Below are 27,412 nucleotides of genomic sequence, written 5' to 3' on the forward strand. Positions count from 1 at the left end.
GGAGCCGGGGGGCGGCCAGAGGGGCGGGCGGCCGCGGTGCGGGACGGGGCTGGGACGGCGCTGGTTCTGGATGGGGAGGCTCCGGTGGCCCTCGGTTGGGCCCCGTGCGCCCCCGCGGGGAGAGGCGCCCCGTGCGGGGGCTGTGGGTGCCCAGGTCTTTGGCCTGGGGTGCAGTCCACACCGGGCTAAAGAGCGGAGCTGAACCCTCGGCCTGGCCTTGGTGAGGGCGGCCCTCAGCTGGGAGCAGGCAGGGACGTGCCCCTGTCGCACACCGGGTGACAGCCTGGGCTTGTTCATTTGGGGCTCTTCTAAGGGTTGTGGCTTTTGTGTGATAACTGCAGGAATAGTGTTTGGCTGTCAAAGATACGTGGCTTAGTGTGAGCAGCAGGAGGAGCTTTGCTCCCTCCTAAAGGTAGCCATCCTCAGTATGCCCACAGAGACATAAATCAAACTCGAAAAAGCTGAGAGAATGGATGAGATGGTGTAAGACCTCTCTCAGAATGGTATGGGAGCAGCCAAGCTAGCTTGCTTCCCCATTTTCTTACTTGTTTTTGCTGTCTAGTGTTGGCACAGCTTAGCCAGCTGACTAGCTGCCGTCTTGAGTTTCCGCATGCCCTCTGGCTGGTTTGCAGGAGGTAGGCTGGATTTTGAGCACCAGATTGTGAGCTTTCCTGTACTGAACATCATCCGTGCTTGTGTTAGTCTCTGTGTCAGGGAGTGGGAAATGATCCATTCGCCAAATGGGAGATGAATTTAATCTCTTTTAGGTTTAAGAGGACTGGAGTTCCCTGAAATAATACATGGAAGATCTTTGCTCAAAACTGTGAAGGAGGACGCTCAGATTATTGCACGGGTTGTGAAATAACACCTTTTCTAGTTACAGCTGATTCCTGTGAAATAAAATGCTTTATTACTTCAAGAAGATATTCCATTGAGAAGAGTTTTGCAGGCTTGCTGGAAGTCTTGGCTAAAGTCCAGGAAAAATGGGGTTACACGTTTTTATTTCATTCTTCGGCTTCTCCTGGAGGTAAATACAATGCATTTGCTCAGGATATTGCCTCACAGTAGCTGCAGGGGTGTAGTGGTCTGTTTACCCCAGGATACACTTGAATGATGGACGAAGGGTGTCACGAGATGTTTTCTGAAACAGTTACCTAATCCGAACCTTGCAGCCGTTCAGGATTTGTTGATATTTCAGTGATGTGTGCCATTCTTCCATCTTTTTAAATTCAGCTCCCTCTCGTTAAAAAGAACCTAAAGTAGTTGCTCACCTTCCTGTACAGTGCTCAGTGCGCTGGGCAGGAGGTACTTGTCCCCACCCCCAGCTTATCCACTTTTGCCGTATTCATGGCTGAAGAAAAGGAGTGGAGGGAGGGTATACTCTGTTGTTGCTATAACTTTCACTAATATTTGCATACATCTCTAGAATTCTGAATTACAGGTACAGCCCCCTTTATTTCTTTTCTACTTCTGATTCTTCTCTACCCGGATACCTTTATATTAGGTGTGCTGTGGGCGAAAAAAGGATGGTGGCGTGATGACTTTAGTCACAACAGTTGACTAGTGTAGACTTTAAGCCTATGCTTGTATCTGCAGCTGATACCAGATAATGCTGGTAAGTGTTGCAGTGGGATAACGGGGGAGCTTACTTGTCTTTTCCATAACTGGCAGAAAACATGGATGTGGAATCTTCACCCACAATAAGTCTGCTGACCTAAAGACAGTATGCTTTATTTTTTAAACTGGTTTATAAACAACTGGTATTACCTGCATTGGTTCCCTCTTTTTCTCCCTTTCCCCCCTTGTTTCAGTGCTGCTGCTCTGGCGAGGAGACAAGGATGCATCCTGTTTACAGACAATTTTATTTCACTGGTTTTACCATATTTCTATATCTGAAGATGTAGATGCCACTGATGTCTCAGCTAAGAGTTGCTATAGCACATTGAAATGTAGAAAAAAGGAGTTGCCTTCAGAAACTACCCTGAGGAATGCCTGATGCGAGAGAAAAGTAAAACAGTTTTCTGTGTATGGGTAGTTCACTTCCCTCAGTTGGGGTGCCTGATATTTGTCTGTGTGTGGATTACACTTAACATCTCTGACAAGCTGTGATCAGTAATGATGAAGCTTGTGTTATACATTTCAAACTTGGATACTCTGCTCACCTGAAAGAGGTAATGACCAAGTCTTTTCTGACCGAACAGTCTTAATTGCAAGATCCACAAGAAGCTTACGGTCCTATTGCAGAAATAAGTGTTGTCTCAGCATTTCATATGAAAAGACTTAAGGTGATGATAGAATTGAAAGCCCGCCTTTGGCAGGCTTAAATACATGGGTATACTCTGGTTTAATGCTGTTAAATGAAAACTTACTCCAGCGTCTGTGGTCCTGAGCCTATGAAGCTGATAGGTTTGTCTATACTTGGATTATGATGCAGATTTCCTACACTGCAGAAACTATGGGTTGTCTTTGTTACTAAAGTGATATAGTCACTGTGGACTCAGGTAAGCGACGACCCAGTGTCCTGAAGACCTGGAGAGGTGGTTGGAAGAGCCTGCAGGAGGGATGTGGAAGACAAGTAGGAATGTGTGATGTCTTTGCTCAAAGAAGAATTTGATTCTTCTAAGTTTAAGTTCCTATTAGAAACCTGGCTTCATATTGTAGCTTTCATTCTGACAAGTTCTTGCTGTTAAGGAAAACAGCAAGTGTTTGGATGCTTTAAATTGAGCCCTCACTGGATAGTAGAGCAAACCCAGCTCTACAGTCTGCATAAGAAACACAAATATACAAGATTAAGTGTACAAATATATTATGTGATAATGTAATTTTTAAGGTGTTTGATATTCTGCTGTCATAGTGTTGACATGTCAGTGCAGCTTGGAGGAGGGGCAGTATGTTGGGGATGTCTCAGTTCTTGCAAATTGTCAGGCCTTGCATAATTCTTAGTGAAAAGATTTTCATGTGCACTCAAACAGGGAGTGGAATGTGGTTTCTAAGGGTGATTGATACAATCTGTGCTAGTCTTGGCACATAAGTTTTGCTTTTTAAATCCCACTTCCTTGATTATCCCATAAAACTTAGTGGTCCACAGTCCCCTTGGAAGAAGGAGGAGGGTTGAAGTGTCGCTGACCAACTGCTTGCTTCAAAGCCTGTGGGGAAAGGGTGTAAACATTTTGACATTAAAGTTACTGCTCAGATGCTGGAGGCTGAAGGAGCTGCTATGAAGGTGTTTTGTTTGTAATTGTCTCCCATGGAGCTGTTTCCCAAAGAGTTACTGGAGCTGCCAAGGTGAGAGAGAGTGAAGGTAAGTACGTCTATAATGTGTTACTGTCTTCAAGTATTTTAGTGATAACAATACAGAAAAATACATTGCATTGTCTGCTTCAACAGGGAAGGCTTCTGTGCCTTTTTAAGTGTCCTCAATGAAATTGTGGGGAGGCAGCTGTTAAACCAATTTCTGGAAGAACCCAGTATTCCTGCACAGCCAAAAAAGTTTGTAAGCTCTGAAAATAATTCTAGTGACTAATTATAAAGTGTTAACTGTTTTTATTTTTCATCACGAGAAGAGTGCTCTAAGAGCAGTCAGGAACCTCTTCAGGTGGCACAGATGTCGTCTTCGACTGGAACGTGGCAGCAGTTACACAGCAGGGAAGGGCGTGCAGGCTACTGCAAGTCCCTGGGCTCGTAAGAGCTGGTATCTGAAAACTCGTTTTAGTAGAGAGAAAAACTCGGTTTCTTCCACAACTTTTAACTCCCTTGGAGTTAAATGAGTGCTCATCTAATACTGAAAGAGGAAATTACTTTTATTGTAGGTATTGGAGAAGGGCATCAGAACAGGGGACCTAACAGCGTGGTCAGGGCACTGCAGTGGGCCTTGGAAAAAGTGCGGGTAGTTCACGTGCAGGAGACTCCAGCTGAGGGCAGCCCCCAGTTGGGAAGGTGTGCTGCCAGCGGGGGAAGCCTGGTAAACAGAGGAGAATCAAGAAGTCGCGTATGTTTTGCAGCTGTTTCTTTGTTACTTAGGGAGACCTCTGTACCTCTGAAGGTGGGGTGGCCGGAGATGAGCAGTGAAGACCATAGTGGTGTAGGCATACCACATTTGAGAGCATATACACAACTATCCAGAAGCACCTAAATGGGTTCAGTTGTGGTCAAGAGTCCTGATTTCATAGTATCTGTGCTGCGTGCACCTAACTGAAGCAGAGCTATCTGGCCGAGTACTGCACTGAAGATAAGAGGCCTTCCCCACCCATGGCTTGCTGGAGGCTGGCACGCAAGCATGGCTCAGACAGGCCCCAGGGCGGAGTGTAAATCTTCGGCTGTGTTCTAGCTGCAGTACGCAACAACGGGTGCACCTGCACGCTTGTGTGTGGAATAAGAAAACATGGGCAGGGCTGGTTCAGATGTACTTTGTGCGTGCACTGCCCTCTTCAGCACAAAACCTGATAAAGCCCTGTATTACATAAAGCAGGTAGGGGCATTGCGCTGAGGTGGTGCTAGGTGTGTGCTCGCTCAGTTGCCGCTCATCATGTGATGGTCTGTGTTGCGTAGTGGTAAACCTGAGTTGGGAGCCGATACTGTTCAGCTGATGTGCGTGCCTGTGCCAGACGAGTAGTCCGTGAGCTGAGCACAGTACTAGCTTGTAGTCCTTTAAAAAAAAGGGGGAAGGAGGAAGGAATTTTTTTAAAGTGTTACACAAACTCTACTGGAACGAAAAGCCCACTGAAAATACCGCTGTAGAAATAATTCATTCTGGGAAATGATGAACGCTGTAACAAAGGCACTGTGAGTTTTCAGTTTCAGCAATCTTCCAACTTGTTTCTGTGTTCTGAGGTTTGTAGGAAGTAGTGTTGGACACGGGGAGGGCGTGAAAGCCATAACCACGGTGAAGATGGAACAACTGGAATTTTGTGTCAAATTATACACCATTTATTTTCTAACGAAGTCCTGCAACTAAATTGATAATGCTGGAGTCCATGATTGTGCATGCTAGTGCTCTCTGGTTCTTCAGCTAGTTGGATGCAGTGGTGCAAAATTATATGTTGGTTCTTACGTGATTCAGCTTAAAATACAAGCTTTGTCAGTGTGAGTACCGAAACAACAGTGTTAGGGTTGGAGCATTCCTTACCGCGTGCAAATAATTTCACTTTGGGTAAGTAACACTGCACTGTGAAAAAGCACACGGCACTGTGGAGGGCATCCTTTGACAGCATCTCCGGTGCCAGAATTCCCTGGGTTTGCTCCTCTTCTTTGCCTTGGACTCTGGTGTGATCCCAAACTTCTAGACTTTCTGTACATTACCACTGGTTGGCTCTTTTCTGCCAGCCAGGGTTTTTTCCTTTCCTTTTTTTTTTTTTTTTTTTTTCCTGTTTCCCTGCAAATACTTCTTCCTGGAAAACTGGGATCAACAGTAAGTATCTCAGGTTCCTGGCCGAGCTCCCACTCACATGGTTTCACTTGCTCCATTCTGCGAAGTTATTTACACGCAGTGTGCTAAGGATGTAATTTAGTGGGCTGCTAGTAAGCAGCTAACCTTTACCTCTTGGCCCCAGTCCACATAAGCCAGGCTTACACAAGCCCGCTCCTCAGCATGAATTCAGTGGCTACTCTTGCAGCCCCTGGTTTCCTGTTGCACAACTTGAGGAAAAGACAGTGTTATGCTGCTCTTGCAGAGATTTTAAAAATGGTCATGCTAGGGTTGATCACCTACCGAGTTGTGTGACCTGGAGTCTCCTCTGAACCTTGCTCTTCTGCATTCACAAGACCTAGAGCTCTCGAGGATACGTTTTTCATGCCTTAATGGGTCTGACATGCTGCAATATAGGAGAGGTTTCTCAGCATAAAGGTGTGAAGCTGACTATTTAAGCTACCCTGCTCAAAGTAGAGCTGTCGTCTTACCTCAGGTTCATATCAGAGTTGGTTTGTATCCAGTAGAGCCTATTTGAGCATGTATTCCCAGGAGGAGTATTACGTCAGCTTAATGCTTTGAGCTCAGAAAATGAAGTCACAGGGACTTTGGTGGTACTGCTGGTTTAAGGAATTTAGTGTTCTTTTTGGCTCCTTGCCCTCCTGTGCCACACTACACTGGTCCCTCTCATGCCAACACCACTATCTGGAGCAGCACAGTGAGCTATCGATGTCTTAATCAGGGCGTTGCACACCTTTCCTGCCCTGTGTATGCTTTTCTGTGGCTCAGGATGGAAGTGGAGGAGGTTTGTAATTGTGCTGCTTTTTAAAACCAGGGTCAGGTTAGTGAGCTGGTTTAGAGCGTTTGCAACATGGCAGTAAAAATAAGTGGCCAGGTGCATAGCAGAAGTCAGAAGTCCTTGGGCTTGTTGCTGAAGCCTCTTGACTCATTAAACCGTGCATCTGAGGATGCAGTTTATTTTGTGGGGGAGGAGCAGCAGCAGCAGCAGCGGCGTGACACTCGTGCACATGGATGCTTTCATTAACCATGTTTTTCTGCTTTAGGCATCGGCCCAGCCCAGTGTTTTGCTGTGGACAGCCTTCTGACCGGGCAGTGGCAGCTCAAGAAACCCTGATGTCTGTAAGCAGTCCTGGTGGTTGCTAGCTGCAGTCTGGACAAATCCCAGTGGGAGAAAGCTAGAGTATGATGCAGAGCAGTTTGCTCCTAAATTTTGCTTTTTATGACTGTTACAGAGGGTACCACTTTGTTATCTTAAAACAGAACTGATTTCTTATGCTTAGGGAGGTGTATATTGGCCCTGCACACCTAGCCCAAAATCACTTTTACATTCAACGGCAGTGTAGATCTGCAAAAAGAGAATTGGGCACTAAAATGTTTCACGTACAACAGATGAAAAGCCAAAGCTTGGTTTTCCACATCAGCATTTTTCAGTGCTTCTGATAGGAGTGAAGTGAGCTTTGCCACTGCAAACTTACAATCCAAACATGACTTACTGCCTCCACTCTGGTAATGAGTGTTGTCCTCAGCTGAGGATGATGTGGTGGCAGCTGTTTTAAAGTGACACGTGCAGTGGCTTTCCTTTGCTCTGCTTTGGTGAATATCAACTCAAATAATAATTGTGTCCCCAAGGAGTTAGATTATTGCTGTTAACCTTTCTGGAAAAACAAATGAGAGGTAGAGGCAGATGCAATCCTCGCGTGAATTGGCAGGAGGGCGTTGCGCAGCCGAGGGGGTACTGTGCCTCACCAGGGATGAGGGGCAGTCACGCTTTGCTAGCTCCTCTCGGGTTCATTTAGCAAATTCCTGCCCACTGGAAGCTCCTCTTGTCTCCAGGGTAGATCGTGGCTGGAGCAACAGCTCTCCCGACACTCCCTCCTGGAAACAAGTGAGGAGAGGGAGTTTATTTTACTAGGCACACAGGTCCAACGAAAATAAGTTTGCTTACTCTTCATTATAAAGAATTAAATATATTTAATTTACCAGTTAATAATTTAAATTTTAATAGTGTAAATATTTTTATAAATCCATACCTGAAAATAGATGCATATATTTATATAAATGTATAAATACATTTATATGTATACTAATAAATATATGTTAATAACATAAATTAACAATATTATAAAATATAATTTAATAAGCCAGGGGAATAGGAGAAAAATAGAGGAGCTCTGTGTTGCCAACAGACTCCTGGGACAGAGAAGCTGTTCCTTCTTGAGAACAGATGGAGCGTGAAAGTCTGGTCCCCAACAAACACAGTTTGTGTGAATCACCTTGTTTTGTTACAGTTTCTAATCACGTCTGCCTTTTAAACTCTCGTCCACGAGAAGGTTATTTGGCTGTGGATTAACCTTGTCATGAGTACCGAGGCATGTGACGTGCTTGGCCATGGAAGCAGGTACGTGTGGGGTCTCTCGCAAGTTTCTGTCAACGCTGAAGTGTTGCAGCTCTCCGGAATGGATAACGGTGCCGCCGTTCATTCTCGGTGCATTGCAGCCTCATTCACGTGGGTTTGACGGTATCTCAACCATCCCAACCCTTCGCTAGCGTCAGTTCTCTGTTAGCTGAAGGTAAATTTAGGTACAAATCATGACAGCCAAGATCCTGGGTTTGGAATATGCCCGCCTGCCTGTCAGTCAGCCGTGCTCTCTGGTACAGGTGGATCTGCCTCTTGCGTGCAATTTGTCAGTCTCAGTCCTCCCAAAGGAGGCGTGCACCTGAGTTTTCCCTGTGCGGGGGTAGTGCTTTATGTGCACGACCCCCAGGTAATGTGCACCTCTGGGCTGGCTACCCCAGTCTTTGCTGAATCTACTGCTGAGCGCTCAGTGACCCAGCAGGGCGTGCAAGGCGTTACTTTGCTGGTGCCCCCCACCCACACATAGCATTTGGTTTTGGTCACCATTTTGATTCTGGCTAATACATAGGTGTTAAGGGAGGCTTTGTGCTGACACACAGGTTTTCCGAACTTTGGGTTTGCTCCTTTTCTGTAATATCTCCCTGCCACCCATACGTAGTACATTGCACTGAGGGGTCAGTCAGTAGGTTATGCCCGGACGTTTGCAAGAAGCCTTAGGATAATTTCCCATTTGTTCAGCTGTGTGGAGCTGGCGATTCTGGTGGCTGCAGAATTGCAGCTATTGTGTCCCATCATTACAAAGAAGAAGGGGGGAAAAAAAAAAGCTTTGAGGAAAGAGCCTTCTTTTCCTTCTGTTTATTGGGATGACCTGAGCAGCTCCAGAGCTAGTGCAGGGGTCTGGTGGGATGCTGCCCCCCACTCATTCACGACCCGGCGGTGGGACAGCAGCACCCTGTGGTGGAGGAGGTGAGCGGACACCAGTCTCGGGAGGTGCTGCCTTCTACCTTTGTCACTTCCTGTCCCCATGGCTTCTGTGTCCCCTTTCTTGAAGCTCGTTCCCATTCTCGTTTGAAAATGGCTGCTCTAATAAATACGTCCCTTTAGCACAAGTGGTCTTAGATACAAGAGACCTGGACGTGTCTTGGCGTGCCACCAGGTGAACTTCTTTTCATAGCTGACTGTGGAAAAAAGCTGCTGGTCCTTACGTAGTTTGTAACAGGGATGACATTTTCTTGGACCTTGTGCACATTATACCTTTGTAGAGTCGTGTGTGTGACCTCTGCTAAATTTGACAAAGCACCTTATGTGACCTGGTCTCCTCTTTGGTCACAGGAACTGTGACCAAATATTCTTTCACGGCCCTACTGTGGTAATCTTGCATTAGGGTTTTGAAACCCTGTGCTAAGTGAGAAGGCCATAACGAGGTCAGAATGTGAAGGTGGCTCTGCACTTTTTCCAAGGGTCCCCCAGAGCAGCTGTTGATGGAAAGAACATGTCTGACCCATTTCCATTTTTTTAATAGATGTTTCAGTTAAATAAACCCCAGAGAATCCCTACATATTCAGTGTAGTTTGCAATCAATCATATTTCTCCACTTTATACAAATATGACCATTTTTATGTAAAAGCACACAAATGACATCCCTTAGTAGGCGTTTCTGTCGTGTTATGTTAACAGCTGCATGTATCCACATTGGGTAAGTCAGGAATATTTAAATAACAAATGTTAAAATTGGGTCATGAATCACAAAAGTTATTGAGCTTAGTCTTGAGAGGACCTGGATCCTCTCCTGGAACATTCAGCAGGTAAATCATTTACACCTCAGGACCATGTTGTGCACTGGAGGACATCTGTGTGAGTATCTGGCTGCTGTTACTCTCTTTGGCATCTCTTATCTCTGGGGGATAACCTTCCTTCTGGTTCCCACTGAATCCCAGGGGTGGAAGGGGGTGGGAAATAACAAAAGGTAGATGGGAAGTGCTCTCCATGTGCTGAGTTTCATATTTTTTAACCTTTGCATGTTCTAAATTTAAAGTAGCACCTTGCATTTCCTAAAGTGATGACACCTGAGGATAAATGTATCTCTACAGCCAATTGCCTGAAGTACTTCAAAAACAGAAGTGCCATTTTGCAGATACCCAGCGAAGGTGTGGAACCCCTGTACTGCTGGGAACCAGCCGGTCACCACTAAAGTAAAACAGAGAAAAACTTTCCAGCAGGTCGAGCAAACCCAGCCCTTCTTACAATGTTATACCTACAGTATTATGTTTAAAAACCCTTGGAAAACTAGTTGACAACATTTTAAAAGAGGAGATTCAAACACTTAACTACTTTTGGAGGGTTCCCCCCCATTTTAATGCACCAATAAATGTAGCTGACTACCATTCCCACTTTATTAAGCATTATCTCAGAAGCTATCTGTAGATAAAATGTAACTTCTTGAACCTTCTTATAATATCAGTTTTAACTACTCATACCCGTTTACATATCCAGTTTTGTGGCATCACTGACCATGTTCACATTTCGAAGTCCCAGACACAAAGTGGCTTTGTGTTATTTCTTTAGAAAACAGTAAAAATCATGAAAGGAGCCCTGATTTTCAAAACAGGAACATTAGATTTGCATTTTATTTTAAATAAAATTAATGTATGCACGTGCTTATAAAGTCAAGGTTCAGGCAGGGTTTGTGGTGTGGTAGCCCATCTCTTTTGCCTACAGAGCAGCAAAGAGAATACGGATTGTGTCAGCAGTCGTAAATCCTCTCCGTACCTTCGCCCCCACCGCAGCCCTGGGGATGCAGCTGGACAGGATGCAGCTGCAAGCGGGGTGAGGGGAGGGCAGAGTCCCCCCGTCGCGGACCCCTGGCACCCCGGAATGCTAGTGGGCTGAGCGAGGCCGACGGTCCCTCTCTCTCCCAAGCTCCCCGCTGCTCAGGGCGCACCTCCAGCTGAAGCCTGCAGCGGATCCGAATACTACGTGGTGCTGCAAAATGCAGGTCAGAGGTGTTAATGTCTGCTAGCTTTGAAATTAAGAGAGGCTGCCCTAGCTGCTAGTCCTCTGTACTTGTGGGCGTCTACCAGCAGAGGGTGGCTCTAAGACCACTGTACATTGCTTTAATGTTTACACACTTCACAGGCTGCATGTTGAGCGTGATGGCCTTCGGGCTTCCTTTATTTCCTAATCCTCCAGTTATCTTTAGTTAGTAATTATAAGAAATAAGGTATTTAACAAAGATTTTCATTTGAGCTTTTCTTCACTGTTTATTTTGCTTTGACATTAGTCTTCCAGATGAGAATAACCAACCATTACAATTAAATTTAGGAAGACAGGTTTGAAATACTGTTGCTATTGAGTGGGAACTACTTCAGTCGAGGACCAAAGTATTTGAAAGGAGTAACTCTGAATAAGATGTCAGTGTTCTAGCATTTATTAGGGATTGAAACTTAAGACACCAATAGCAAATGGAATTCATCTGGCTGAACTTCAGACCTCTAACAGCTGCCCAGTGTGTGCTGAGGCTTTCCCTACGCTCTGTGGAGAGGACTGCAAACATCCCAAGGCTGATCCATCCAACACCTCTATCCTAACTTAGGAATCTAAGTTTGCAGAACACAGTCTAGCAGGAGCCTGATCCCAAACATTATCTGTGCATGGATAATTATTCTCATGTGGAGTCCCACTATGTGCAATAGTTAGTGACTAGACAGTTAATTACGTGAGTAACGATTACCCAGGAATGGGCTCAGTTCTCGTGCTTGTGTTACAGGGAGACTAATTTGTCTCTTGAGGTGTCTGTTCCTTTCTGTTGACTACAGAGGGAGCAGAGGCTAGACTAGCTCAAAATTAGACTTCTAACCTACACATCTAGCTTAGATACGTCTCACCCGCTACGTCTACAGGCTGGTGTTACTGATATTGGGTAATACTCTGCCTCATCTTTAAAGGTCTGTGGACACTTAGATTTTATGGATCTGATTTCACATCCAATGGCATAAAGTGTGACGGTTACTTATGTAATTAGTAGATAGTCATTAACTTTTCTGAAATCAGTACAATTCCACATGGGAGCAATTGCATGAGTATAAGTAGTTCAGGCTGTTGTTGACTGGAGATCTGTTAGGAGGCTGTACGTAATAAAAGGTGATCATGGAAAATTTATCACATTTTAATATATAGTGATTTATATTCTGTATTAGATGTTCTGTTGAGAATCCGCCTGCACATATTTAAGTAGTTTCAAAAGGTTTGAACAAAAAGTCAAAAATTCCTGGCCTTGATTTCAGTTATTTTACCACTTACAACCTAAGTTTTCAAAACAGAATGCCTAAAGTTCTTTAATTTTCAAAAAAAAAAAAAAGCGTACCAGCAGTCTTTGCTTTGAACTATTCTAGAAGTATAGCACAGATGAGGCCTTAGTATCTACTAGAGCAGGTAACATTCTGTTTGCAGAAACAGAGCAAACTAGTGACCAACTCAAGCACAAGGTTGCAGTGACATCCATCTTCCATAACGGCTACCATCAGCAGATGACTTCTGGCCTTCCGTTCCACAAAACACTGGCAATTCCAAACACACCGGAGTAGGATTTACATCCTCCTCTTCTGCAGGAATCAAGCCTTTTGAACCAGTTTCCAAAACTGTCTGTGGTGCAAAAGGGGTGTTTGATGTATTTGGACACAGAGAAATGCCACAAGAATGACTAAAAGATTAGAGGAACAGGGTCAGGAGACCAAGACAAAATTATTGCAGACACGGGTGTATGCGTGATACCAGCACACGCTGTGGCTCTTTGGAAGAGTTTCCAGTCTACACCAGGCTGTGTGGACTTTCTGCAGGCTTTAAATGTGCTCAGCACTTGAGCTCTGCTTGAGGTTAATAATATGGAAAATCGTGTGTGTGATTCTCTGCTGTAATGACCTGTTAGTACACATATGGGCTTCAGGTTATGGCAATGACCCATGATTTATGAAATAGCCTCTTCCTGTTTGCAATGATGCACTGAAATATTGAGTCATCTCTAACCCTTTAGCCCTCCCTGTACAGGCTCCTTCTTGTTTGCTGTCTCTCCCCTGGGATTTGGTTTGATGACACTGGGCAACAGTTTTTACTTGAACTCGTCTCAGTTTTATCAGTTTTGGATGAATTACTGCCCTTTCCTAGGGCATCACTGCTGATTTGAATTATAATAAGTGGCTAAAAATAAGCTGTGTGTAGTTTGAGTTAAATTAATGAATTCTTGATTTTGGGGATTAATTACTTGCAATCACTGCATGCCAAGGCACCTCCCATAGTGTAATAAGTCCAGAGACCCGAGAAGTTCTGGATTCAGCTGAGAAGTAGATATTGCAATGCTTCACTGGATTGTATTTCACTGCCTTTTGGAGTGAGCTCCTAATGCCACTGAAATCTCAGCAGTATGACACCTGACTCTTCAAGGGCTGAAATGGAGTAGGTGTCTGAAAACAGAAGATAAAGTCTTTCATCAGGTTTGCACAGTCGGGTATTTTATCCTTTCTCAACAAAATATAGCAGGGGCTTAGGTAGAGTAGGTTGGATGGTCTTTCTTATTCACGGTGGCTTAGTTTAGTTTAACCTTGACTCTGAAAACACAATGACTTGGCTAAAGAGCTACATTTTCAGCGGCTGTGCAATCTGATGGGTGTGCTGACAAATAGCTGGAGACCGCAGAGCTATGTTGTTCTTAATTCCTTTCTGCCAGTGAGACGTTCCTGTTCATCTCTTGGACAGTGTCCTAAGTCACTTACTGGTCTTGGCTATCACTGGACCCAGCTGATACAGTGTGAACTCATGCATAATGCATATGCCAGTTGTATACCCATCATGACTTCCTCGAACCAGGTCTTTTTTAGATATTATCCCACAGAGAAAGAGGAAAGAAGATGGAACAAGCCAAATGACATCAGTGGGATAAAAGAGCCAAAAATTTACCAGATTTGAAATGCCGTGCCTTTGGATAGTGACAATTTACAGTTGCTTTGTCAAGACACAGAATTTTGCAAAATCTTTGCCAAGGAAAACACGGATGCGACACAATGGTTTTTCTTGTGGAATATTTTAATGGCTGTGTTCAGCTTTCCCAGTGGGATCTTAACTTTCTTGGAGCAGGAATTTGTCACCACCTACTTGATATGGATGAACTTTCTGCCAAAATCAACAAGGAAAGAATTGACAGGATGGACTTCAGCAACAGGGAAGCTGTGACATGCCTGAAGAGGACGCACGCTCAGAGGAGGGGCTACTTCAGTGTCAAAAAGGAGCTTCTTATCAGCAAACAAGATCTATGCTTTGCTGCGGAGGTCTTGTCTCTGCCTTGCAGCACTGCTAAGAAGATGTTTCGTCTTGTGAGAAGGCAAGGAAAAGAGATTTACTATAGCAAGTACAGCTGTGCATTTGCTATTTAAAACTCCAGTCATTCTGCTGAGTTGAACTAAGACAAGCATTAAAACCAGCTGGGACTGCAATGGATAGAAGTCTTTGCAGTTATTACAGGGTTTGTTTTTCTACTGAATCAACACACGCTGCAGCTTCTATGACAAAGGAAGGAAGTACATACTGGTACAACAGCACACAAAAATATCATTTGCTGCCCTTCTGCTGATTGGCCATGGGTGGCTTGGGGCCGACATGCAAGTCTTCCAGGACAAATCAACAGTGCAAAACCTGAGTGTATGAAAAACACCATTTTTCTAAATACACAAAGATCAGTCTTAATGCAGTGAAGATGCCAAGCGGTGCACAGAGAGATGTTATCTTTCAGAAATCTAACTGAACACAAGTAGCCAGGAGCCCAAGGACTGACTTTGCAGTGATATTGCCACTTCTCTCCTTCTCCTCACTCTTCCCTGAGACACTACAGCCAAAATTAATAGCACACCATGTCTTCCCAAGCCTGAATATTCACTCACACACAAAGAGAAGAACATGGGAGGCTTTTTAAAAGCCCCTTGATAACCACAACAAGAAAACTTTGATTGTTTAGCTATGAGGGGCATATCCTCTCACAAAATGCCAAACAGCCTTGTGGTTTTTAGGTCAGAAGCTAACAAGACGATCTGTGAGCTCTTGTTACTTCTCCTGCTCCTTCACGGTAAAAATCTGGAGTGCTTTAAAAATGTTGAGAACATGACAGTGATTGACAAGAAAAGAAGGGTTGTAAGGAGATACTGTGCTGAAGAAATTTTAATTATTTTTGTTAAACAAATTTGATACTGATGTAGGTCTTGCATGTGCAATCTCGGCAAGCCACGGCTAAGTTTTCTCAGCCAAGACCCTTACACGCTCTGCCTTTCACCCTTATGGAAGAACACGCAATTTGATAAAATCCCAGAGTGACTTTAAGGAGACAGATCCTAAGAAATAAAACAGCTGCCTGAACTTTTTATTTTTCACATTTTCTCAGTGAAAGCGTGTCTTATTTTTAGTGTGTGTGCAGTGCATGTGTAAGGCTGCTTCCATCATTTTTATTACCGTACCTGTGCACTAGTGGATCGCAGGCATATGGGTTTGGTTCCAGTTAGGTGTGGGCATGCAACCTCATTTCCATTGAATTATTAAATATCTATGGTGTGGAGTTCATACGAGTTTCATAACAGCTGGTCGCTGATATCTGATCTGACATAAAGTGACAATGGCACAGAGAGACTGTAATCGCATTGTGTCAGTACCATATTAACAAAACTTTTAAAGAAATTTTAACTGACAGCATGAGTGAAAGCTGGATCTGCACCTTGGAGAGTGGGGTAGAGCATGTCTGGTCAGATACTAAGGACCCTGACGTTGGATTTATCGTGTCATTAAGCCACAGTCAGAGAGAAGGAGGGTGAACTGTATCTTTTTTAGTTGCTAAAAATAGAAAGCACTGTCACTGCTCCGTTCTTCTCAGTGGAAAAGCCAGTGCTATTTGAAAACTGCTGCTGGGGATAATTCAACCATCGCCTATCTACATGTTAAATCTTCAAAAAGATTCTGTGTTATGGCATAGTGATGGCAAAGAACAACCTAAAACTGCTAACACGTATTAAGAGGGAGATTTAAGGATGTGGCATGGGCATTTATATAACTGTACCTTGTTGAGCTGAGCTCTTGTCTCAGTTCTTGTCTGCTTGGATCATTTAACTGGCCTAAGACCAGAATATACACTTAATATTCAACAGCCACCTATGCCCAGTAATGACAGGGTCCTCCAGTGACATGTTAACTATGTCAATAAAATATTAGCTAAATAGTAGCCAGGTTTTTCTGGCTAAAAAAAAAACCCTAATCTAAGATAAGGCTAAAAAAAGAAAATTACTTCTTTCATTATGTAATCTGGTTATCTGCTGTGTTAACTTGGATAATTTGAATTTGGTAATTTATTGACTTAACCAAAATTGCAACCTAAACCATACAAAATATAGAGTATTGCTTTGTTTTAATCAGTTTGGTGAAACTGTAAGTGAATTAGGTAGTAATGTGCTTTGTGAGATTCAAGTTTGTGTGCTCACCGCTTTTATGCCACCCACACGGGGGGCGCAAGGCGCGTTTACTTCATCAGACCACGACCCCGGTCACAAACTCTGAAGGCATACAGAAGCCCTGGTGTGAAATCATCTGTCTCCAGAGCGACTACCTGCATCCCTGGCACTACACAGGGTGTAACATCCCTGATAACAAAGGCAGTGATAGTTGTCTATCTGGCAATACTGAGAGCGGAGCTGTTTATAAATGATAAATATGCTCATGTGCTGTGGATTTGGTAGTGTGCCTTCATTCACCCGCATAAGTCAACACAAGATGCACAATTGCCAAATATATTCACCCATAATGAACACCTACGTGCATACACAGCCGGTTTGAAGCAGGACAAAGTAGGCAATTACGAAGAGCATCTAACTGACTGGTGCAGGGCAAACCAGCCACAGACACTGGGCCTCCTTTTGCAGCCTGCAGGGGTAGTACCTGATCTGCTCATTTTTACTATGTGTCGTGTTCCCTGGAACACGATATATATAATAAAACACACGTGGTGTTGTTTGGCACCAGGGAGGAAGGCTGCCTCTGTCTTGGCTTGGATGCTGCAGCCACAGTTGCAGAAAGGGGCGAGATGCTTTGCTTTGGTGCAGTTAAGCACGATGAGTTGGGTGAACCATCTTAAGAGTAGGATGGGACAAAGAGAAGCCTTTGAAAGAGAGAACCCTACAGGAGAGAGAACCTGCCCTACAAGGAGTTAATTTAGAAAATTTCTGTTTCTGTTCTGCCTCACTTGAAGTGTTCTCTATTTTTTAAAAAAAGTATTCCTTTATGTTCTGATAAAATCTGACTTCTAGAGTTGAGAGCTTTGTGGTCGGGGACATTTGTTTCAAGGGAAAACTGGAGATAGGTCCACCTCAAAGATCTGATGACTCCACCAGAGTGCTAATATCATTATATATGTTTATTACCTTCAAAATTAATTACACCTACCTGCATTTAGCTGTCTTGCAGGATTATAATGTGAGTTCCTTAGTTAATTGCTGAAAACGGCATTCCATTGCCCTATGCTTAGTGTATCAATTTGCACACTTACAAGGCGAGAGTAAATTGCAAAACATTGTGATGTGAATTTAAATCCGTTGCTAAACTTTGGCCTGGAAGCATCAAGTTGCTCTCCTGATCGTTCACATTTACACAAGCTGAGTACAGAGGTGAAGAGCAACATAAGGGCAAGGCAAAGGAGAAGGGCTCATAAAGCACCTCAGCAGAGCTAACTTCTTGGGCTGTATCAGTCTGATTTTTCCCCTTTTCAGTGCTTGTGAGGCCCTTTATAGCAGATGCAGAGCTTGAACAAAGCATATTTGCTGCCCCTCTACTTATTTATGTGCTAGTGCAGAATTCCTGCAGTGTTTCACATAGTATGGGCGAAACAAATAGGTACCTGCGTACTTCCTTATTCCTGTGACAGAAGCTGCGAGTGGGGAAAAGGGTAAAAGGCAGAACTTCTGCTACCAGACAGAAAAAGCAGATAGAGAGAATCTAAAAAGATTCTATTTAAGCAACCTACTAATGTGCCTGCTCAGTGCTGAGTTCTGCTGCAGTTCACCAGCTCATCAGTATGTATATATATACTGGTGACCTGCCATTTTAACTGGATAATCTGAATCGGCTAATTTATTGACTTAACTGAAATTGCAGACTAAATCATATAAAATATTGCGCATATGTGAGTGTGTGTGTATATATATATATATAATCAAGTAATCGAGGGTCGGTTTTATTATGGGGCTGAATCTGGCCCCTTTCCACAGCACTGAAGCAGTTAATTAGACGCAGAAATACACTTTCACCCTTTGTCTAAATATATTTAAAATTATGCCAAGCCACCCAAACACGGTCCTGCCTCATATAAACCCACCTTAAACCAAGAACTGATCATGACCAGGTTAGGAACCTGTCCCAGTCCTTGTCTCACTTGGCACATCTCCAAGCAGTGATTCTCATGGTATATCCCAATATACCAGCTGCTCCCAATGTAAAGTTTGCTAATTCGTTATGGATTGTTTATGATTTACAATATTTACTGTAAATACTTTTTGGGTGAACACAGCGCTGCAGACAGGGATATTAGGCAGTTGCATGTTCCTACAGTGTGCAGATAAACTGTAGTAGTTTTATCCCTGCTAGAAACTCAGGCAAATGGATGGTAAAAGAACTTGGGAATCAGCCCAGGACTTTTATGATGGTCTTGAAGAAGAACATTGTGAGTGCTTCTTTAAACAATCCCACTTAGGTCAGCCAGTGAATTGTTTTACTGTAGTGTCTACGGAGTCCTTAAAGAGTTTACACTTCAGTTAGGCATTACCGGGCCTCAGCTGGAAAGGCGAGGCTTTAGGCAGCACCAGCATGTGAAGAAGTCGTTGTGCTTTTATCATTTTGTCTTGCAGCCTTGGAGAGCCAGCTGTCAGGCACAGATCTGCTGCAAGGCCGCTCTTTCAAGGCCATGCTCCCTGTTCCCTCTGTGTTCCCTACAGCAGTGTGCCACTGTAGCACTGATGTGATGAGCGGGATCTACTCAGACCACTGATGAAGGATGTGCTGGTTCACCTGGCCCTTGTGCAGGTGCCCTCAGGCAGGGTCTGCAGGGGGCCATGGCTTCACATGTCCCATCCCACTCACCCCCCAGGCATTTTCCACCTCCTCAGAAGTGTTTTTTGCAGCACAGCCAGGATAGCTCTCTTCTTCATATATTGAAAGAATGACCCTGCTACAACCAAAATAGGATGTTTTTTCCAAGAACTGTGGATGGCGGCGTATGTATGCAACTCCGTAGCTTTGGGGATCCTCTGGAGGTGGATGCAGGCAGGGCATTCCAGCTTCAAGTCCTCAAGAGCAGCGTAAAACATGTATAATCATGTTCTTCTGCATATGCTCGTCCTGTATAAGATGAAGGTATGTGTCATATGCTTAATATTAAATGGACTAAACAGGTCACTTGGTTTCTCTTTAATTCTTTTAATCTTCTTACAAGATACAAAATAGGCTTAAGTCAAAAACTGTTCCTTAATGTAAAGGGTTGCTCGCTTGGCTGTTTTGTGATGATGGCAGCTGTCCCCTAGAAAGATTGGGTTTGCAGGGCACTGATACTACTCCACCGAGCAGGTTTATGCCTCCTTACTCAATATCCGTAAAGATTCCTGGGAGACAATTACAATCATAGCAGTAGGAAGAGTCAGACTGTAGCTAAACCTTCCAGCCCACACACAGTAACAGGAAAATCCTGTTTGAAGAATAAGAGAAGATTCCGGAGAACAAGAGATCGTGTGCTGATAATGCTGCAGTCCTCCCACCCTCTAAATGGTTACTCCAGTGTAACTGGCCACAGAGTCCTGCGCACTGTGGGTCTTTATATTTTTTATAGTCTCTTATACAGGAGGGCTGTCCAGGGTGGGATAAGGAGAGATGGCTTTCTTGTAGGCATTTCTGCAGTTGAGCTAGCAACAATTTTATTTAATGACCACAAAAGCTCAGGGCACTGTAAAAATAATTGTTTTCTGACCCGTGCATAGGTTTTCTTGTCCAGACTGAAAATTAGAGAGGGAAGAGATGTGTTGGTAGGGAGGTGCATACAGTGCAAGCCATCCAGCATAGGAGCGGGAAAGAGAGCGTGTCTGTTTTGGCCCCTACTCGAGGTTCCATGAGTGTTAATGTTGCTGGCACACAGCTGTGTTCAGCAAAACACCCTCCTGAGCCCAGATTTGCTCTTCTTGAGAAATGCTGGAAACAATAAGAAGCTATCATTGGTCTAGCGGTGTAATCCGAACGCCCAAAACTGAAACTTCCATGCAGGCGAGAAGAGATTTTTAGCCAAGAATCATAACATTTCTTCCCAGAAAAGTGCCCAGAGGAGCCGCGCCAAATTCAGTTTGTGGAGCTTCCTTCTAATCTAACTGAAAAGCCAGAAAGAAAGACCACCACCCATCTTATCTACTGACTTCAGGGAAAACTACTTTGCATCTCACCATCAAACCATGCATTTTCTGGTGGACAGTGTGCTTTTGTTAAAGAAAATCTGAAGCTTTGCTTTTAATTAAAAACAAAAATAAACAACAACACAAATATATATTTTAAAAATCCCTTTCAAATCTTTGCCAACTTTTCGATTTTTTTTCCCACAGTAGGTAACAAAGACATTAGCAATTGGCAACATAAATTTATCTGAAAAAATTCTTATCAAACCAATAGCAATCCTTGTATGGGTAAGAAGCCACTTGGAGAGGGATAAAAAGCACTAAAGATGCCCACTGGAGTAAGGCTTTTGTCTCACATAACAGTCCCATAAGCAAAGCAGCTGAAACTTATATATGGTTGGTGCAAAACTGGTTGTGTAACTGTACTCCAAAAATATTTATCAGTGACTCACAGGCAGAACAGAGCGATGCCCCTGCAGGTGTCCCTCTCAGCCCTGCTTCCATAACCACGCTGCAGAACAGCTCTTCCTTTTCAGAGCTTGGTGTTCACGTTGCCTTTTTTCCCAATTGATTTTTAGAGCGTTAGTGTGAAGATCAGATGCTCTCTGCTAGTCAGATCCTCGCTCACTGTAGGCATGCAGTTGTGCAGGCTCGGAGTTCATTATGTAAATCACTTCCAGCATTTCTAGTGGGTTAATGTAAGGTGTGCGACTTTAATACCATCAATGAGATGCAGGATCTGATGGGTTTGGTCTTTGGAACTAACAAATTAAAGACCAGCTGTCTTCAGTTCCTTCAATTTGGAGCAGATAAAAAGTCATTTGTAGGCATTTGGAAAATAACAAGGAGAGGAGTAGCAGCTACCATGGGTTCATCAGGTAGAAATTACATCAGGAAGAAATTGCAATCAAATTTCTTTCTATGATAAGCTAACAAGACTCATAAATAAGCAAAAAGCAGTAGGTACCAGATTTCAGTGAAACAGTAGAGATGAAGCCGCAGAGATCAGGACTTCAGTTAAATTTTTGTCTTGTTTTGCATTCTTGTAAACAAACTAGCTGGAACTCCTACAGGGTCAGTAGAAGTCAGGTTTCATATGTTGTCAGCACAGAGTGGTGGCTACTGGGGTCTGTCCTAATACGTTCAATGTCTTCACTAACAATATGAATGATAGAATAGAAAATACATGTATGAAATTTGCTGATAGTGCAAATCTGTAAAGGCTGCAATATAATAGAGGATGGGATTCAAGTTCAAAACAAACTTTACAACTGGAATGATGTTTAAAAGACTGAAACTCTGTGGGGACCAGAGCAAAGTTGTACACTAAGGCATGAATGATCAGGGACACAGGCACAGGATAAGGAGGACCTGGTAAGCAGTTGGTTTTCCCAAAAGGATCTGGGAAGTAAAATGGATCACAACACGCCTTCCATCACCCGTCACGCCATGCCACTGGTTTCTGTGGCAGAAATGGCAGCTGCATGGATACGGCTGGAATAGCTCTTTACCCTGATATGGATCCATGTGCCTTTGCTGTTCAGAGGAGAGACCCCAGCCAGAAGTCTAGAGCTTTTCAGTCTCTCTATAGTATACTCCACAGAGTTGGCAGGCTGGAAACGTTTCTAAAAAGAGATCTAGGAAAAGCAGATACATTCTCCCACACCAACTTCAAAACATTTAGTAAGCTGATGCAACACACAGAAGCATGAAAATACAGAATATCCTGCAGCCAGATGCAGCTGTGATGGGGACAGAGGGGCAGGAGGGTCTGTAACTTCGGGGGGGGTGGCAGCTCCCAGCACAATGACCTGGCACCCACAACCTCCAGCAGATGTAGCTGACCACCAAGGACAAATGGCATGAGTGCAAAAGGACTTTTTTTATGGATCACATACCATAAGATGTGCTTCTTATTAGACCACACTGTAACATATCAAAAAGGTCAGGCCATGGCTTGAGCAGAGGCCAGGACAGCTGCAGTCACGCTAATCACAAATACGACCTAAATACTGTTTCACTACATAGAGTTTACTCACAAGGTTCTTGGGTGATTGACTTGCTAAAGGTGGACGAGAACTTGGCTCGCCCAAACACTGCTGCGGGCGATCGTACCTCTCCCATACTCACTGACATTTATCCCACACTCACTGACATCCATCCCATATTCATTGAAAATAGTTGTAAAAGTGGGTGGTGGTGTTGCAGAAGGAAGAGTTGAACTCCCAGAGCTGAACAGCAGAAGCACGGTTGAGAGAGGGACGGATGAAATACTGGACTGATTGTTTGCATAGACAGGAAAAGTCAGAGTGAGAAGGGTTTACGACCCCTACAGAGGGAATCCTCTTGAATTTGTGTATAGAAGAGGCATTTTAATAGTCATACAGCTTAACGTCAAGTTTTAGTGAGCAGTTCCAGCACCACGCATAAACAGAGCCTAAATGTTGTGAGTCCTTCACCACTGTAGTTACGCAGTGATATCTGTGCCAACGGCTGCTGCTACCCACGGATGGGACAGCCAGGCAAATCTGAAACATCGGGGGATCTTTTCCAGGTTAACTCCACGGTCTTATGTGACCGCATGCTTTATCAGTCACAAAACCAGCTGCCTCCTTGGCGGCTGTACTGCAGCAAGGGACAACTGGTGGAGTGTGATGCGATGTGATAGGAGCGGGTTTAGTTAAAAGAAGAGTCTCGCCCGTTATCTTTCTGAAAAATGGTTGACAGGCTTGCTGGTGTTGCCCCTCTCCAAAAAAAAATTAGGCTCTGAAGCAAAACATGTTGAAAATGTAATATATGTCAGTAAACACGGCTTTAACTCTCAACGTATGAGTTCCAGCTAATCACAGCTGCTTTTCTTTGAACCGCCAGTCTGCTCGTAGGGAAGGCACAGAGAGCAGCTCAGCAAAAATGTGAATTATTTATGTTCCTGCTGAAAGCACAAGTCTTGTCACTAGAGCCTTGCTTGATTGAATGGATCTGCAGAGACAGTTTCTGTAGCAACCCAGAACCTTGCCCAGCAAAGTGTCGCCCAGTCACAGGTAGCACAGAACAGTAAAACATATCTGCCTGGGCAGCTGAAGATGACACAGAAGTGCCAGAGTAAAATACATCTGGGTTTTTAGTCCTTCAACCTCCCAAGACCCGCCAAGATGTCATTTCAGAGGTGGTGGCATGTCAACTCGGGTACTGGTAACAATCTAGCTGTGACGACACGGGCTTTCGAGAGGTTACGCAAGCCTTTGTGGGAACTCGGCAAGTCTTCAGTACCAGGAACACAAGCTGCTGTAGTCAGGCTTTTACCAGTAGCCCAGCTAGTTAGAGTCAGTGTAAATAAAGATGTCGCTCCCAAAAGGCTACTGTCACATCGTTGGGTGTTAGATGTACACACCAAGTACCAGGTTTGATAATATTGTCCAAAATATTTCAGAGATCTGGTTTTTATGCCATGGTACTCGGTGTAGATTGACAAAGGCAGGAATATGTTGATTCAACAGTTTCTTCCCGATGTATCGTTAGTCTTTGATCCTGGCTCGTTGCTGTTTGCAGTCTGTCTGCCTTCTTGTAAAGATGAACTCATCGCAATGAAAACATTATGGAAATTACAAGCTGCCAGGACTATCTTGCAAAGCTTTGAAGGGCAATATAGGTTAGTACATTTGTCTAGACATACTAAATGTATTTTTTGGTATGTCAGTATTTGAATTTTTCCTAATTATCAACCTAGCAAATTCTTTTTTGCTAAATATATTCGGTTTGTCTTAAGAATTTCTGAGGCTGTGAAACCCAAACCGTATTAGAAAAGTTACAATATTCAGAATTTCCTAAGTAAAGAAATGTTAGTAGATGGTTCCTTCATCACCCATCTCCAGTTCAGCCTTGCTCACCACCAGACACTGGAAGAGCAAGCTGCAATTTTTTATGCCTTCCCGAGTCTGTAATTCTGGTGTCTCCTACATTTCGATCTTACGAACAAAACTAGGCTCTCCACATTCGGAGTAACCTAGATGCTTAGCTATAAACGGGAGATAATCCAGTTATAAAAGCTTACGGTTACTTGGTCAGAGGTCACATACAACTCTAAATGCGAACAGAAGTGAGGAAAGGTACGAGACCTGTGTAACCTAGACAAGGAGTAATCTGACTGGCAGGTGATGGAGGCCTGGTTTATATTTAAAAGTTTTGCTGATTTAGCAGTACCAGGACTATAACAACATTCGCCAATCAATACAGCTCTGCTGGCAAAAGCCTGCAGATGTAGTTTCAACAGCAAATATCCTTTGCAGTTCTGATATAAGCAATACACAGTTATTAAAGCAATTTAAATTGGATCCCCTCTCTAGGAGGGTTTACCAGCTCTTCTACTGTAGCTACATTGGCAAACCTTCTAGTCAAGGCTGTTCTACAAATCAGCTACTGAAGAGTGCAAGGCTGATGACAGCAGAGCTGCTCTGGAGGCTTGACGAGAGCGTAAAGCTTTTCGCCCTTTGGGAGGAACCACAGAGAAACACTGTCTGCTTCCTTAAGTGAATCTGGGCTGTAGAACAAAGGCCTTCAGCTCATGTACAGAGAGGTAATTTACATCTCATTAAACCAATATTTAAAAATCGACACTGTGCTTGTTTCTTTAGCGCCTGCATTTTTCTTTTCCAAACATGTCAAGAAGGAAGCCTTTTCCATTAATTTTTTTTTCCTTTTCAAGAATGAAAAGCAGCAAGAACATTTCTGGGTGCCCAGAGATCCTTTTTTTCTATCCTTGCCTAGCTATAAAACAGTTTTAAAAAAATCTTATTAAACTTCCCAAGCAAATTCAGCTCAAGCATAAACACAAATGCAAGCATTTTCAAGTACAACTACAGATGTTTTGGAATGTAACAAATTCATGAGAGACTTCTTACCATGTAGCACTATGATTTCACAACTATCCCACAAAACTTCTCTAATTACCAGTTGCTGGTGATTCTCAAGCCAAGTGTGCTACATGTAGGTCTAGTCTAGAGGCTTTTCAGTGGGTTTTATACCAGCAGAACGCCTAGCTGCATCTGTAAAAAAACCCAACCAACTTTAACTGACAGCTATGTCAACTGGGATTAAGAAGAGGTGGGGCACAGTTGTACCAGAAACATTTCTGACTAATGATTTCAGCAAAGCTATGCTTTTGATAGGAGGCGGTTTCAAGAACACACGCGTGAAGCGTGCTATTGCAAGCATAGATAAATCCATACTCTGCACATATTGCTGGTACCACATAATTCCTGTTGGAATGAAGAACTTTTCATTAGAGAGCCCAAGGACAGATTCAACAGGCATTTCTGTGCCACTCTTAATGAGCTGTTTCAAGAACTGCTTGGAGTGTGGAGCATTCCCACAACTCATCAGCATGGGGGTCCCACAGGCAACTTCTCGCTAACAGCCTGCAGACCTTGCTGGGGTACTTCTTGCTTCATACGAAGACCAGTAAAGACAAACTCGTAATACACTAAAATACTGGATCTGCTCAGGCACGTAGTGTGTGCTTGGTCTCAGGGAGCTGGGTGTGTTCTGGAGGGCAGCAAACTGCTTTGCCTCACACCAGGCTCGGTCCTTTGCTGATGAGTAAACAGCAAACTTGGTTTTGAGGGCGGCCTTGTACCCCATGACATCCTCATCAAGGCAGTTTTGCTTGTATTATTGGTTTTGCTCCTGTAATTAGTACAAACGAGCATTCTAACTCACAAATACAGTAGTTTTGGGAGGAGCTGGGTTTCCCCACCCCCATGTTTCTCCCCTAGGAGCAGAACAATATGTACTGTTTTACCAAATAAACTGGGTTTACACAGTGGGTTGATTCCTGGCGAATAATTAATATTCTTCATGGACAGTGCGTCTTCAAATAGCTGGCTAATATTTACACCGAGAAAAAGTCTTGCAGCCCCAGCTTCGGTCGGCCAGAGACAGAAACTTCAGTTTCATTTTCTTATCTTGTGGTGACACGCTGTAAAGGCGAAGTGCTGCGTACAAAGTACGGCATTTTGAGGCTTACAGGAACAAACAAGAGCGTCGTGTAAATGAAAGATGCTGTTACGTTTCCTGTCCCCTTCCCTGTTTTGAAGGTCATTTTTCAGAAAGGGGATAGAAACAGGAACATAGAAACGAAAATGTATTTTCCTTCACCCAGATAAAATGGCAAATGGCAATTTCTACCAGAAACTTTCCAGGTCTCCATTTTTGCTATCCTTCTGCTATATTTGCAAAATATAGAGAGAATATAAAAAATATATTTAGTATATTTATAAAAATTATTTGCATTTTAAAAATTATCTCACACCACGTATTTCTCAAAGTGTATTTTAATGAAACGTTCACCCATTACCTACCATTTGAAAATGCCGACAGGTCTCCACAGTTAATAACTAATACGCAGCAGCGGGAAGGAATATCTATAACATAAAACGCTTTGCAAGCACGCTTAACTTCCAAGAGGTACCTTTGGGCAAATCTCATGACCAAGAGCAGGTTTTGTTACTTTTGGCTGCATTAGCTCTCTCCCACCAGAGCAGGGAATAGGAGAAACGCCGCTCCCGGCTCCGCTCGGGCCGAAAGCCCCCGGTGCGAGCGGCGAGAAGGCGCAGGGCAGGCAGCCGTCGGAGGAGCGCGGGGCCGGGGTCACTTGCTAAGGCGCGAAAACAAAGCACCCCGCGCCCGGGACCGGCTGGCGGCCGCCCGGGCTCCCCCGCGGCCCGCCCGGCTCCCCGCGGCTCCCCAAGCGTTCCGGCGGCCGCCGAGGCCGCGTTTCGCTGGGGGGCCCAGAGGCGCGCCGCGGCCCGCACCGGCACGACTCGCTTGGCTAGAGCGAGTGGTGTCTCCGGCAGGGGTCGGCGGCGGGCGCCGCGCCGCGCCCCGCGGGCCGCCCGGGCCCAGGCCGAGGTCGCCGGGCCCCAGGCCCCAGGCCCACCCGGGGGCGGTGGGGCAGCGGCGTTGCCACCCCAACGGCTGGCCCAATAGCGGGCGGGGCGGGGCGGGATCGCGGCAGGGCGGGGCGGCGCAATCACAATCCAGGGTTCGGCGGAAAGGCGGGATAGATCAGGGGAGCCAATCGCAGCGCGGGGCAGCGAAGCGGGGCGGTGGGAGCAGGCACAGGAGTAGGGAAACGCGACCAATTGCAAGTCGGGACGGCGGGGCGAGAGCGGGGCTTTAGGGAAGGAGCCA

General features: G+C 44.4%; 2 long non-coding RNA genes across 2 annotated transcripts; one reads left to right on the top strand and one right to left on the bottom strand.

Annotated features, from left to right (window-relative positions):
- Window positions 1-19,245, top strand: LOC135311574 (uncharacterized). Its single transcript, XR_010371233.1, has 2 exons — window positions 1-10,776; window positions 18,701-19,245. It is a non-coding gene; the product is annotated as an uncharacterized LOC135311574 (long non-coding RNA).
- Window positions 16,371-27,326, bottom strand: LOC135311575 (uncharacterized). The gene is made up of 3 exons (XR_010371234.1): window positions 26,581-27,326; window positions 20,677-26,445; window positions 16,371-19,190 (listed from the first exon to the last, which is right to left on the bottom strand). It is a non-coding gene; the product is annotated as an uncharacterized LOC135311575 (long non-coding RNA).
- Between the last annotated feature and the right edge of the window lie 86 nt (window positions 27,327-27,412).

This window comes from Phalacrocorax carbo, chromosome 1 (genome assembly GCF_963921805.1).
Source record: "Phalacrocorax carbo chromosome 1, bPhaCar2.1, whole genome shotgun sequence".
Lineage (NCBI taxonomy): Eukaryota > Metazoa > Chordata > Aves > Suliformes > Phalacrocoracidae > Phalacrocorax > Phalacrocorax carbo.